We start from the raw sequence: 15,708 nt of genomic DNA on the forward strand, positions 1-15,708 counted from the left end.
TTTTCAGCAATGGAAAGATTAGATAAATTATTATGTATCCACATTTTGGAATATTGTATAGCCATTAGAAAAATATAGTAGAGCTGTATCAGTTGACTTGGAATGTTTCCTATGAAATATTACTAAGTGAGAAAAGCAATAGAGAAGAGACCGCATAATATAACCTCTATTCGTAAAACAAGCCTTAACAAAAATTTCTCTTACATATGTATACATTATTATGTAAGCAAGGGGAAAGTAGGGAAAGATACACATCTGATTCTTACCATGAGTTACTTGGTGGCAGTGAAGGGATACTGATACTGATGAAAAGGACAGCTGCATATGGCCACACAGATTATGCACTGTGTAATTCGAGGGGTATCATTTATATAAACTGTGGTGGACAGAGTTTTAAGTGCCCTCCATGTTTCTTGCTTTCTAGTGTTCATGTCCTTCTTCAATTTCCTCTTCTTATGTGTAGGAGGAATCTGTGATTTGCTTCTACAATATAATGTAATACAGCAAAGGTGATTAAATGTATGTGATTATGTTACTTAAGGTTGTAGTTCCCTTCTTTCTGGAATCTCTTTTACCCTCATTGACTGTGAGGAAGCAAGTAGCCATGTTGCAGAACCCCACGTGACAAATACCACAGGTGAGTTGCTGAAGATGGTCTCTGGCCAACAGCCACAAAAAAAAGTGAAGCTCTCAGACCTACAGCCCTAAGGAACTGAATGCTGCCAACACCTATGCAATCAGGGGAGCAGATAATTCCCCAGTCGAGCCTCCAGATGATGCTGCAGCCCTGAATGACACCTAGATTGCAGGCTTGTGAGACCCTAAGCAGAGGGTCCAACTAAGTCACACCATGACTCCTGACCCACAGGAACTGTGAGATGATAAACTTGGATTGTTTAGTTGCCAAGTTTGTGGTAATATTGTTATGTAGCAATAGGTAACTAATGTATAGATCTCAGTGTGATCTGATGTTTGCAGTTAGCAATTTGTACCACCATGTATGGCAGCCCAGGGTGGAGAAGAAGAGGAGGAGAGAAAAAGGGACATGAGTAAAAAAGAGAAGACTGCTTAGACCAAAAAGTAAAATACTTTATACTGTCCTATTTGTGTTAAAATTACATGAATATGCATTAATAATTAGAAAAAAGTTAAGTGAAAATAACTGCATAGTAATGAATATATAAAATTATTCATTTTCATTAAAAATCAAATAAAAAAACAAGCATAGCACAATTTTATATATGGGTAAATACACATATAGATTACTGTGAGCCCTTTGCCTCCATGATGTTTAGCTCTTTACAGCACAGGTTTTCTGCTTTCACAAGAAAAATGCTAGTTCCATGTATGATGAGGATTTTCTGAGAAGTACTTTCTTCATACCTGGAAGAGTCAGTGGTATTTCAGGGTCTGAGTGTCACGTATTATGGATCAACTATTCTCAATTTTCTTTGATAAAATGTGATCCACTAAATATTATACTTCTCTTGGTTGCTCAAGTCGGTCCTTTACTGATTACCCTCATGATTTTCCTGATGCTGTTTGCAATCTAAGACAGATGCCATTCAAATAGGCTGTCTGTTGCCTTTATTTTTTAAAGTGCGATGGTGATTAAATTGTGGATTTTTTGTTAAACTTGAATTTCCTGGATTTGGAGAAGTTAATGATTCATTTTGACAACCTGTATTCTTTATTTCTTACTTATCGCCCTTGAAGACACTTCATGAATAGATTGTTCACTTAATTCTTATTTTACAAATGAATTAACCATTCTTTGCTCTTCTTTTTTAAATGATCTTGAAATGACATTTTGTATCAAAGTGATTTTAGAAAAATAATGGTAGAAAATAATTAAGAAAGGGTCTCAAAAACATGGAAATATTTTCTATTATAGATATGTTTCTAGCTTTGAGTTCACAGATCATTAGGTTTGCAATCATGACTTTTCTCTGGAAAAGGAAAAAGTTTATATGTTTTTTTAACAAACATGGGAAAAATAATTGTATAATTTTTCAGTAACATCGAAATGATATTTGTGCTACTCAAAATATAGCCTCATATCATTCATTAGCTCATCTACCCACTAGATTTACCACACCTTTACAATCATATATGCACAAAATATAATGAATTTGTATATGACTTGCAACCAAGGCATATGGGAATTTAAGATGTTTACTGGTTTTAGGTTTGTAGTTGTCATTGATTAATTCACTCATTCATTCAACAACTGTTAGGCAGCACTACATTAGTTGAAAACTATGCAATACTAAATAAGAAAAGTGACATATTCCTTAATCCCATGGAGCTCACAATGAGAAGAAGAGAGTTTTATGAAAGACTCATACAAATAATTAAGCTGTAACCAATGTCTTAAGTGCTGTTAAGGAGATATATCACTTGCTATAAGTCTCTAAGACATATGAGAGAGACTTAGGAAGATGGGAAAAGGGTACCCTGAGCAAGTGAGGCGTGAGCTAGATCTGAAGGCAGAGCAGGAGTGACCCTGATGAAAGGGTATGGGAGTGTCCCAGGATGGAGGCACAGCCTGTGCAAAGCCTGGAGCAAGGAGGAGCATGACATGTTCAAGGCACAGAAGGAGAGGTGTGCAGCAGGAGCACTGAAGGGGCACAAGGAAGGGGTGGGGCTGGAGAGGCCACGAGGGCAAGATCAGGGTTTCTGAACTGTCTGCCTTCAGAGTCACTTGGGGAGCTGGGGGCAGCCCCAGGCCCTTCAAGGAGAACTACGTAATCAGGGCCCATGCAGTGGTACAAACCTCCCTGGGAATTCTCATATCAGGCAGCGTTCAGAGGTGCTTGACTAGACCAGACAGTGCCTTAAGCCATGTTGGGATTTTAGACGTTTTCCCCAAGGTGATGCATTTTAATTAGAAGGTAACAAGCTCTAATTGAGGATTGAGAATACCATTTACACTGCCATGTAAGGCATACATTAATGGGTTGTGACATAGTGCATGCAGTAGGTAGGCTATTGCAATAGTTCCCAAGTGGAAGGAGTGGTGAAGATGGCTGGAGTACTGAAAAAATAAAATAAAATGAAAAAGTAATTTAAATAATTTCATTTGGACTTATCAGAAAGATATTACTCCATAGTCTTCATGTGTCCAGCGTTGCTGTTAAAAAGTCTAACATTAGTCAGATTCGTGTTCATTTTTAGGTGATTCTCTTTTTCTCTCCAGAAACTTTCAGCGTATTCTCTTAGTTTTATGTTTCAAATCTCACTATAATATGCTTAGTTGAGGTTTTAAATTTTTTTACTTTAAATTATTTTTTTTTCTTATTTACCCTTTTGGCACACTTTTTTGCATTTATTCAGCCAGAGGTCTGATATATCTTTCTTTAATTCTGGGAAATTCTGGCTCGTTATTTTTTCAAGTTTTTGAATTCATAATTTATATATACATATATATCATTATTTTATTCCTTGTTGATACATTCTGGGAGAGTTCTTCAACTTATCTGCCCAGCTTATAACTGATTTTCCAGTGTTTTATATTCTTTTATTCAACCCATCCATTGAGGTCTCTATTTCAGTAATGATACATTTATTTCATCCTAATATCTCAAATAAGATTCTGTCCAGAACTGCTTGTTCTTACACCATGTTTCCAATATCCCATTTTGAATATCTGTTCTGTTCATTCCATTAGTTAATTTCCCTGTGTAAGTCATTCTATTTATAATGTGGCTTCCCGCCCCCCGCATTGTTCTCTGGCTTCAGTAGTATGTTGGGTGGTAATATTGCTTTGGGGAAGGAGGGAAAAAAGAGCAAAAGTCCAAGTCTTGCTTTGTGTTCTTTTTATAAAGCTGTTTTTTTATTTTTTAATTTTTTGAAATAATTTTATTTTATTTATGTATTTTTGTGTTCTTAAAAAACATTCTGGATGTGTATGGGGGTGAGCACCTCAAGATCATTCCTTGCTCCTCCATCCACCTCCACTCTCCAGGTCTCTCCCAACACCCAAGCTTGTCACCAGAAGTCTTTTATACTTCAGTCCTACTCTTATTAGGACAGCTGCTTCTAATAGCCAAGGGGTGGGGTTGTCCAGAGGCCAGCCAGGCAATCAGGATTCCTTACTTATGGCTCCCCACTTAGGCTCAGTTATGCCACTGTCCCGATGTTACTTATCACTCTTGGCTGCTGCTGTTGCTTTCCTATCCAGAATCAAATGGATGGATAATAATCTGGGAGTTGGTTATTTGCTGAGTAGGGTTTTGAGACCTACCAGCCTTCTTCCTCTTTCAGCTCTAGAATCTCCTAGTTAGATGAGTTGAAACAACAGCCATCCCAGTTTACATTTCCTTCTTTATTAAACCACTTCTAGTAGTTTAGAATCTATCCTTGTCTTTTAACAAGGCCTTCTATAAACATATAAGAGTACTTTGCCCATAAACTCCTCCAATAATTAGTTTTCAACCCTCAGAAAACAACTCTCGTTCTTTCTCTGGATTTTTTTGAAATACCTTCTCCAAAACTGCTTTACTTTTAACAGAATGTAAATCCCCATGATAGTTTTCCCAGACATAAGAGGTATTATTTCTTATAAAATTATGCTGCTATCAATTTTTCTTATAGTTCTAGTTTTTCCTTCATATATTTAGATATTTTGACATGTTCTGTGTAAATGTTTATGACTTTATGGGTTATTTTTTATGTTATCTTTTTATAGTATACATATAAAAGTATTCACCTCAAAAAGAAAAAAAAAAAAGTATTCACCGTGAACTTAATATTGTGACTGTATTTATAGTAATATTTGTCTAATAAATCTCCCATTTGCTTTTATGTTCAAAATTTCTGTCTAATTTTTCAGATATATCCCAGCTATGGATTAAATATTTTTAAAGCAATTAGAAAATCTTTCATTTTTATGGAGGAGTGTAAACCATCCATGTTTACTAACATGTGATATGCTTAGTTTTACTTTTGCCATCTGTTTTCTTGTGTTTTGTTTATATTTGATTGTCATTTTGTTTTCTGATTTTTGCTATATGGATTTTTTTCTTTGCTAGTTATCCAGTAACTTTAAAAAATATATATTATGTTTTTAATTGATCATGAATTTTAAAATAAATATTTCTCTATCAAATTAAGGAGAAATCCACAAGATGAGGAACCTAGCATATCATTATTCCTTCTACACTTTATTTTCCCGGTATTTTTAATATACACTATAGACTTTTGGATTCAGAACATTGTGACATCTTCTCCTTGAGTAGCAGTTTTTAGCATTGATGTTACATTTGGGCCCCAAAATTACAATTATTATTTGATAAGTCACTTTTAAGCCATTGTCAATGCTGATTAACAATTATTTTATGCCATGACTTTTCCATTATTAATGTTCTTATTAAATTAGGATTTAATTTTAATTTTCAGGAATGTTTTAAGCCTTAGATTCTGTATGTAAAGTACAAGCATAGTACTTGGCACAGAAGTAATTGTTTAATAAAAATAATGTTATTTATTTTCTTATTTTGAAGGAAAATGAAGGGACATTTTAAATTGGTAAATTGTAGTCTTTAAAAAATAGTATTTTGAAACTATTAATGGCATTATTTGTAATTTATAACCTCAAAAGTACATCTTCAGTAAGTTTTCCCCCTCTCAGATGGAAAGTATAATTCCTGTATCCTTGCATGTGTAAACTATTTTTCTGTCATCTGAATATACAAACTTGGTTGAGTATAATAGTTTTTTTTTGTTTGTTTGTTTGTTTTGTTTTTGAGTATAATAGTTTTGTAGCATATGTTTTCTTCTAACTTTGCACATTTTATCTTGAATTTGTTTCTGCATTTAGTTTTTCAGAAGAGAAATAGAAGGCCATCTAATATTATGACTATTATAGCATATTTTCTCCTCTCCACTCTTCTCATTCCTTCTCCTCTTCTTTCTTCATGCTCATCCTCTTCTACCATCTGGTTGCTTATAGAATATTTTTCTTTACATAGTTTATGCTTTCATCTAGGTATAAATATATTTCTATTCATTGCGCTTGGTCTATGTGGTACAACCTGTATCAGTGGGCTATTGCTGCATTAACAAACCACTCTGTTGTTTAGAGACTTAAAACAATAAGCATTTAATTATTCCTTGGACATCTATGGGTGAGCTGGGTAGTTCTGATGATAGGAGTTAGGCTTGGCTGTTCTTCTTTAGAATTGCTCAGGTGATGGAGATCACCTAGCAGGTTCACTGAGAGTTGGCCTCAGGTAGGATGATTTTCCTCTGATGTACATTCTTCAGTAGGCTAGCTTGGGCTTTTTCACATGGTGATGATGGTGTATCAGGAAAGAGAATAGAAGCACACAAGGCCTCCTGAGGCCTGACATATTATCAGTTATACCACATTCTGTTGGTCAAAGTAAGTTACAGGGACGTCTCAGATTTAGGGATGGAGAAATGGAATCCACCTATTGATGAGAGGAGTGGTACAGTGTGTAGATTTGAAGTGGATGGATATTTGGTGACATTTTTAGAAAATAATCTAACATGATACCTAAGTGATCTGTCAAATTGGAAATTGTCTTCAGTTTTGTCTTTGATTATAATTTCTTTTCAGTTATCTTTTTTGTTGTTGTTCCAAATTCAGAGATCATAACTGTTAGTTTAAATCTTTAATCTTTATTCTGCATATCGATCATCCTTTTTACTAGTCATGGTCTTCACTTTTCTTTTTATTCTGCATGCCAGGAGAAATTTTCAAAATCATTTTGGTCACTGCTTAGGTTTTCTGGATGACATTACTGTTCTTTACTGCATCCAAATAGTTATTCAAATTTTTGAATTGCATTTTTTATGTCTTTGCAATTCTTTCTTGACTAATTTATTTTTATCTCATCATATTTTATATATTTCATCCCATTTTTCTCATCAATTTTCTTTTTTCTCCCCTTGAGTCATAGGTCTTAAGTTTTAATTCAGTTGCCAACATGTAAGAATTAGGAGGTTTATTAGAAACGCTGAATTCCAGCTTCTTTTAAAGTGAGAGATCTGGCAACAATACATCTCAGTTCCTGCTGCAACAATAGGCTGTGACTTCCCCCTTTAGATGGAACATATTGAGTTTAGTTTGCTACAAACTCCACCCCTCCCTGACACTAAGTTTCAGTTGTATTTTATCATTATACTCATGGTTTTTTTCTTAATCTAGTGTTAAATAGGAAATAAAATATTCTTGATGCCTATTCTAGATACATATTTCCATCAAAAAATGAGGGGGATGAAAGAGTGAGAGAACTGCTCATTTAAGAAAAATATTATAGTGTATATTTTTTTCTGTGGATGTGAAGAATGTTCCTTCATGCATCATATGCAAACAAAACCTATCTGTGCTGAAAGAGTATAATTTAAATCATCTTTATAAAACAAACCATAAAGAGAACTAGGTAGAAAACCAAGAACAAGGCAAATTAAAACTTTAAATAGTAAAGAAATATTTTAACTTAAAAATGGTATTAACATGTCAAAATGTCAAAGATTTATTTCTGAAATGTTTTAGATCGTAAAATTGCCCCCAAATTAAAAGCTTTTCACAATGGCATGTTTTTTTTTTTTAAAGTCTATTGGATACAGTAAGAATTATGTTTTCCAACAGGAATAAGCATTCACATTTGTAATTATAACTCAAACATTATTGCTTAGAATGTTTAAGCTGTGGTTTAGAAATTATAGGAGAAATTAACAAAGAAAATAATTATTTTGGGCTTTTTCTACTGTAGCTGATGAAAACAGAGATTAAAAAATACCACTGAGTTAGCTACATCAACAGTTTTGATGAAAATTTTGATAGGACCAAGAAATTTGGACGTTAGGCTATGATAAGTAGAATTTCACAAAGTACAACTTTTTCATACTTTGAAAAAGTTTAACGTTGTCTTAGCAAAATCAGTAAGCTTATCTGCAAAGAATATTTGTGAGATGGCCGAAGTTGACCTCAGACTTCTTAGAAAACTTCTATTCAAAGTTGCACACTTGGTAGAAAGAAGAAACTTCAATTTCAAAATTGCATTATTTACTGGCATAGGTTTGTGCTAAAAAGTTGAAGATAGGATACATAATGGACATAGTTGTTAACATAAACTGAATTCATTCCATGTCTTGATCCATCCTTGAAGTGGATGCACAATAAGGTATATTGCTATACTACATCAAAGCTAGGTCAATGAGGTGGCAAATATTTTTTTAAAAAAGGAAAAACATAAATGAAAGGTAATGCAAATACACATTACAAAAAGAATAGAGGAGTTTCCCAAAGAAAAAGAAGGGTTCAAAGAAATAGTTCTCACTATTCTCAAACAAATTATAGACAATGTGATTGCTTTTTTGGTTTGTTTTTAGGAATTAAAGATTATATTTTGGAGAACAAAGTAACAATCTCTGTGGAACATTTGCCTTAAAATATGTGTTTATTAAACACCAACCTGAACAGGATTATCCATTTCCATATAAGTCTTTACATTTAAAAGGTGAGTAAAGTTGATGCTTTTGTTAATATTCTCAATTCATGACTTTATCTGAACTAGTTCCTTTCTTTCATTCAGTTTTATTGAGATATGATTGACTGTATAAGTTTAAGGTGTGCAGCGTAATGACTTGACTTCTGTATATCGTGAAATGATTACCACACAAGTTTAGTTAACATCCATAATCTCATATAGATTAAAAAATGTTTTTTCCCTTGTAAAGAGAAGTCTTAGGATTTACTCTCTTAGCAATTTTCAAATATACCATACAGCAGTGTTAGCTATCATGTTAATGTCATTGTGTTGTACGTGACATCCCCAGCACTTATTTATCTTATAACCGGAAGTTGGTATCTTTTCATCACTTTAACTCAATTGCCCCACCCCCACATCTGGTAACCATAAATCTGATCTCTCTTTTTACAAGATTGTTTTGTTGTTTATGTTTTTAAATTCCACCTATAAGTGAGATCATACAGGATATGTGTTTCTCTGTCTGACTTATTTCACTTACCATAATGCCCTCATGGTCTGTCTATATTGTTGCGAATGGCAGGATTTCCTTCTTTTTTACAGCTTAATAGTATTCTAGTGTGTGTGTGTGTGTGTGTGTGTGTGTGTGATTGCTTTTTAAAAAAGAGCTAAAAGACCAGGTGAAAAGGTTCTGGGAGGAGATTATACGACAATAGAAAATGCGTAAAATGAACTGGTAGAACTCAGAAGAAAATAAAAATTCAGTGGAAACATATAAGATAAAAATAGTCCAGACATGAAAGTCACACTTAAAATAACAAAAATAGAATAACGACTGAAGACACTATAGGCATGGTAACAGGTAACAGATAAATAAAAGAGAATAACATAACAATGATTATTACTAACATGATAGAGATGTAATAAGGACAAAAGGAATATTATAATGGGATCCTGAAGATGAAAACAAAACTAGTGGGAAAGAAAAACATAGTCCAAGTTATAGTATAAGAAAACTCTCATGAAATAAAGATTGAGAAGAATTTTCAAATCTTAAAAGCCAAGTCTGCCATCCAAAAACAATTCACAACATGGTAAATTACTGAACAAAATGGTTTTAAAAAGTGTTGTATAGGAATCCAAGCAGAAAAAGAAAATAATGCACGAGGAAGAAATGAAGGTTGTCTTCAGACTTCTTACATGTTCTCACACTCAACCAGAAGACACGTATCAATCTCTAAAAATGATGGGAGAAAGCTTGACCCAGTAACTACATACTCAGCCAAGTTTATAAAGGCAACAGAAGCATGGCTGTTGTTGGCTGATGTTCTCAAGCATGGCTAATGTTGCAATAAGATAACTGTCAAGATCTCTTGAAAAAAAAAGATGGTAAACTCCAGCCTATCAAGTGATGCATTAAAATTAAGAATAGGAGAAGATGTGGATTAAAGGTTAGTGTTATATTAATCAAGATAAGCTGGGTTATGCTGTAATAAAAAAATCTGAATGCCAGGTGCTTACACAAGCAACACAAAATGTCATAAATATATATATATATATATATATTCATTCATTTGTTGATGGACACAGTTTGCTTCCATATATTGGCTATTATAAATTATGCTGCTATGAACATTGAGGTGTGTGTATCTTTTTGAATTAGAGTTTTTGTTTTCTTCAGATATATATCCAGAAGTGGAATTGCTGGATCATTGGTAGTTTTTAGTTTTTTGAGGAACCTCCATACTGTATTCCATAGTGGCTGTACCAATTGACATTCCCACCAACAGCATACTAGGGTTGCCTTTTCTCCACAACCTTGCCAACATTTGCTGTTTGTAGACTTATTGATGATGGCCATTCTGATAGGTGTGAGATGATACCTCATTGTGGTTTTGATTTGCATTTCTCTGATGTTTACCGATGTTGAGAATATTTTTATGTGTTTGTTGGTCATCTGTATATCTTCTTTGGAAAAATGTCTATTCAGGTCTTCTGCCAATTTTTAAAATTGGGTTGTTCTTTTTTTTAATATATTGAGTTGTATGAGCTGTTTATAAATTTTGAATATTAACCCCTTATAGGACATATCATTTGCAAATATTTTCTTCCATTTAGTAGGTTGTCTTTTCATTTTGTTGATGGTCTTCTTTGCTGTGCAAAAGCTTTTAAGTTTAATTAGGTCTCAATTGTTCATCTTTTGTTATATTTCTTTTGCCTTAGGAGACAGATCCAAAAAAATATTGCTACAATTTATGTTAAAGAGTGTTCTGCCTATATTCTCTTCTAAGAGTTTTATGGTTTCAGGTCTTACATTTTGGTCTTCTATCCATTTTGAATTAATTTTTGTATGTGATGTGAGAAAAAGTTCTGATTTCATTCTTTTTCATGTGGCTGTCAAGTTTTCACCACACCACTTATTGAAGAATCTGTCTTTTCTCCATTGTATATTCTGCCTCCTTTGTCATAGATTAATCTACCTTAAGTTTGTGGGTTTATTTCTGGGCTCTCTATTCTGTTCCATTGATCAATGTGTCTGTTTTTGTGCCAGCACCATGCTGTTTTGATTACTGTAGCTTTGTAGTATAGTCTGAAGTCAGGGACCATGATACTTCCAGCTTTGTTCTCTTTTTCTCAAGATTGGTTTGGCAATTCAAGGTCTTTTATGGGCCCATATAAATTTTAGAATTATGTGTTCCAGTTCTGTGAAAAATGTCATGAGTATTTTGATAGAAATTGCATTAACCCTGTAGATTGCTTTGAGTTGTATGGACATCTTAACAATATTATTTCTTCCAATCAAAGAACATGTGTATCTTTCCATTTTTTTGTATCATTTTCAAATTTCTTCATCAGTTTTTTATAGTTTTCAGAGTATAGGTCTTTCACCTCCTTAGTTAAGTTTAATTCCTAGGTATTTTATTCTTTTTGATGCAATTTTAAGCGGATTTTTTTTTTTTTTTTTGCTTTCTCTATTAGGTCATTTTTAGTGTATAGAAAAGCAACCAATTTCTGTGTATTAATCTTGTATCCTGCAACTTTACTGTATTCATTTATTAGTTGTACTGGTTTTTTGGTGAAGATTTTAGGGTTTTTTATACATAGAACCATATCATCTACAAATAGTGATAGTTTTATTTCTCACCTTCAAATCTGGATGCCTCTTCTTTCTTTATCTTGTCTGATTGTGATGGCGAGGACTTACCAATACTATGTTAAATAGAAATGGTGAGAATGGACATCTTTGTCTTATTCCTTGTTTTAGAGGAAAAACTTTCAGCTTTTCACTGTTGAGTATGATGTTAACTGTTGGTTTGTCATAAATGGTCTTTATTATGTTGCGATATGTTCCCTCTGTACCAACTTTGATGAGAATTTTTATTACAAATGAATGTTGAATCTTGTCAAATGCTTTTTCGGCATCTATTGAGATTATCATATGATTTTTAGCCTTCCTCTTGTTAATGTAGTATATCACATTGATTGATTTGCAAATATTGAACCATCCTTGCATCCCTGGAATAAATCCCACTTGATCATGCTGTATGATCCTTTTTACATATTGTTGAATTTGGTTTGCTATTACTGTGTTAAGAATTTTTGCATCTGTATTCATCAGAGATAATGGCCTGTTACTGATTTTGGTATCAGGGTAATAGTGGCCTCAGAATGAATTTGGGAGTGTTCCATCCTGTTTTTATTTTTGGAATAGTTTGAGAAGGACAGGTATTAGCTCTTCATTATATGTTTGGTAGAATTCCCCTGAGAAGTCATCTGGTTCTGGCCTTTTGTTTACTGGGAGTTTTTGTATTACAAATTCAACCTCACTACTTGTGATCAGTCTGATCAGATTGTCTATTTTTTCCTGATTTTTGTCTTTGGAGGTTGTATGTGTCTAGAAATTTATCCATTTCTTCTAGTTTGTCTAATTTGTCAACATATAACTGTTTGTAGTCTTCTCTTAAGATATTTTGTATCTCTGTGATATCTGTTGTTATTTCTCCTCTTTCATTTCTTATTTTGTTTATTTGGGTCCTTTCTTTTTTTCTTGATGAGCCTGGCTAAACGTTTATCAATTTTGTTTATCTTGTCAAAAAGCCATCTCTTTGTTTTATTGATCTTTTCTATTGATTTTGGGAGTCTCTATTTTATTTATTCTCTCTCTGATCTTTATTATTTCCTTCCTACTGCTGACTTTGGGCTTTGTTTGTTCTTTTTCTAATTCCTTTAGATGGTAAGTTAGGGGCTTTTAAAAAATTTTTTAACAAAATTTTTATTTATTTATTATTTATTTTTGGCTGCATTAGGTCTTCCTTGCTGCGCATGGGCTTTCTCTAGTTGTGGCAAGCGGGGGCTACTCTTCGTTGTGTTGCGTGGGCTTCTCATTGTGGTGGCTTCTCTTCTTGTGGAGCACGGGCTCTAGGCACGTGGGCTTCAGTAGCTGTGGCTCATGGGCTGTAGAGTGCAGGCTCAGTAGTTGTGGCACACGGGCTTAGTTGCTCCGCGGCATGTGGGATCCTCCTGGACCAGGGATCGAACCTGTGTCCCCTGCTTTGGCAGGGAGATTCTTATCCACTGTGCCACCAGGAAAGCCTGGTTAGGTTTATTTGAGATTTTTCTTGTTTCTTGAAGTAGACCTGTATTGCTATAAACTTCCTTCTTAGAGCTGCTTTTGCTACATCCCATAGAGTTTGGAAAGTTGTGTTTACATTTTCATATTTGTCTTGAGGTATTTTCTGATTTCCTCTTTCATTTCTTCAATGACCCATTGATTTTTTTAGTCTCCATGTGTTTGTGCTTTTCCATTTTTCTTCTTGTAATTGATTTCTAGATTCATACTGTTGTGGTCAGAGAAAGTGCTTGATATAATTTCTGTCTTCTTAAATTTGTTGAGACTTGCTTTGTGGCCTAGCATGTGATCTATCCTGGAGAAAGTTCCATGTGCACTTGAAAAGAATGTGTATTCTCCTGTTTTTGGATGGAATGTACTGTAGATATCTATCAAGTCCAACTGGTCTATTGTGTCATTTAAGACCACTGTTCCCTTATTTATTTTCTCTCTGGATGAACTGTTCTTTGATATAATGGGTGTTAAAATCCCCTATTATTATAGTATTATTGTCTGTTAATATTTGCTTTATATATTTAGGTGCTCCTGTATTGGGTACATATTTGTTAATGAGTATAATATCCTCTTCTTGTATTGATCCCTTTATCATTCTGTAATGCATCTTCTTTTCTTTTCTTTTGTTATAGACTTTGTTTTAAAGTTTTTTTTGCCTGATATGAGTGTTACTACCCCCACTTTTTTGTCATTTCCATTTGCATGAAATATCTTTTTTCATCCCCTCACTTTCAGTCTGTGTGTATCTTTAGCTCTGAAGTGAGTCTCTTGTAAGCAGCTAATAGATGGGTCTTGTGTTTTTATCCCATCAGGCACCGTATGTCCTTTGATTGGAGTTTTTGGTCCATTGACATTTAAAGTGATTATCATTAGGTATTTACATATTGTCATTTTGTTACTTGTTTTCCAATTGTTTTTGTAGTTCTTCGTTATTTTCTTCTTTCAGTTTCTTCCCTTGTGGTTTGATTATTTTCTTTAGTGGTATGCTTGTGTCCCATTCCTTCCAGTTTTTGTGTATTTAATATAGGTTTTTGATTTGTGGTTACCATGGGGTTTATATATGTTGACCTATAACTATATTTACTTGTTTTAAACAGTAGTCATTTGAGTGCAAGCACATTGTAAGAGAATCTACATTTTTTACTCCTCTTCCCCACTTTTTGTGTTTTGATGTCATATTTTACATCTTCATGTTTATGCCTTTACTGATTATTGTAGTTATAGTTGATTTTATAATTTTTTTTGTCTTTTAATCTTCATACTGGCTTATTTAAGTGGTTGATCCTCAGCCTTTACTAAATATTTGCCTTTACTGCTGGATTTTTTCTTTCCTATAGATTCTTCTTGTTACAGCCTTTTCTTTTCCACTTAGACAAGACGCTTTAACATTCCTTTTAGGGTAGGTTTAGTATTGATGAACTCTTTTAGTTTTGCTTGTTTGTGAAGTTCTTTTCTCTCTCTTTCTATTCTAAATGACAATCTTGCTGAGTAGAGTATCCTAGGTTGCAGATTTACCCCTTTCAGCAATTTGAATGTATTGTGCCACTCCCTTCTGGCCTGCAAAGTTTCTGCAGAGAAATTAGCTGATAGCCTTATGGGGGTTCCCTTGTATGTAACTCTTTGTTTTTCTCTTGCTGCCTTTAGAATTCTCTCCATACCTTTAACTTTTGCTATTTTAATTTTAATATGTCTTAGTGTGGGTCTGTTTGGTTTCATCTTGTTTGGGACCTTCTGTTCTTCCTGAACCTGGATATCTGTTTCCTTCTTCAGGTTTGGGAAGTTTTCAGCCAAAATGTTATCAAATACATCTTTGACCCTCTTCTCTGTCTCTTCTTCTTCTGGGACTCCTGTAATGCGAATGTTGGTATGCTTGATGTTGTCCCAGAGATCCCTTAAGATGTTCTCATGTTTTAAAATTTGTTTTTCTTTTTGCTGTTCTGATTGGGTGATTTCCATTATTCTATCTTCCAGATCACTTATGCATTCTGTATCACCTAGTCTGCTGTTATAAATTCTGGAGATATTTTAGGAACTAGTACCTACTGCAGTGGAAACGTATTTTTCAAAAGTGTCAACGTTTCCTTCAGTGTTACCTGCTCTTTTTTTTGCTTTTAAATTCTGGGAAAATTAAGGAAAATACATTTATTTAAAATAATATTTATTTTATTACCTTATTTTCTAAAGTTGCTTCTGTATATACATTTATCCATCTATTCTTCTATTTGAATATATTCCTAAAAAATATTTGGTTTGATTTTCCAAAGTTAACAATGGTTATTTTCAGGTCATGGGATTAATCTTTTTTTCTTTAGTCCTTTTCAGTTTTGCTTGGAAAGAATTTTTTTAATGAGAATGAATCATTTTTATTTCAAAAACAAGATCACTGTTTTTTATTCAGAAATGTTAGTGTAGATTTCTAGTTTTTAACTTATAAATTTGAAAATAGTATACACACATATGTAGGCATATGTTTCTGTGTATATGTGTATATGTTGTATACATATACATAGTATATACACATAGTAAATGTGTACTGATACAGAAGGTTGTTGTTTACTGATACAAAAGGATTTTTGGAGCATATAGGCAAAGTATAGAACAGCAGCTGTAATGTGATCTATTTTG

The sequence above is a fragment of the Balaenoptera musculus genome, chromosome 7 (assembly GCF_009873245.2).
Source record: "Balaenoptera musculus isolate JJ_BM4_2016_0621 chromosome 7, mBalMus1.pri.v3, whole genome shotgun sequence".
NCBI classification, from domain to species: Eukaryota; Metazoa; Chordata; class Mammalia; order Artiodactyla; family Balaenopteridae; genus Balaenoptera; species Balaenoptera musculus.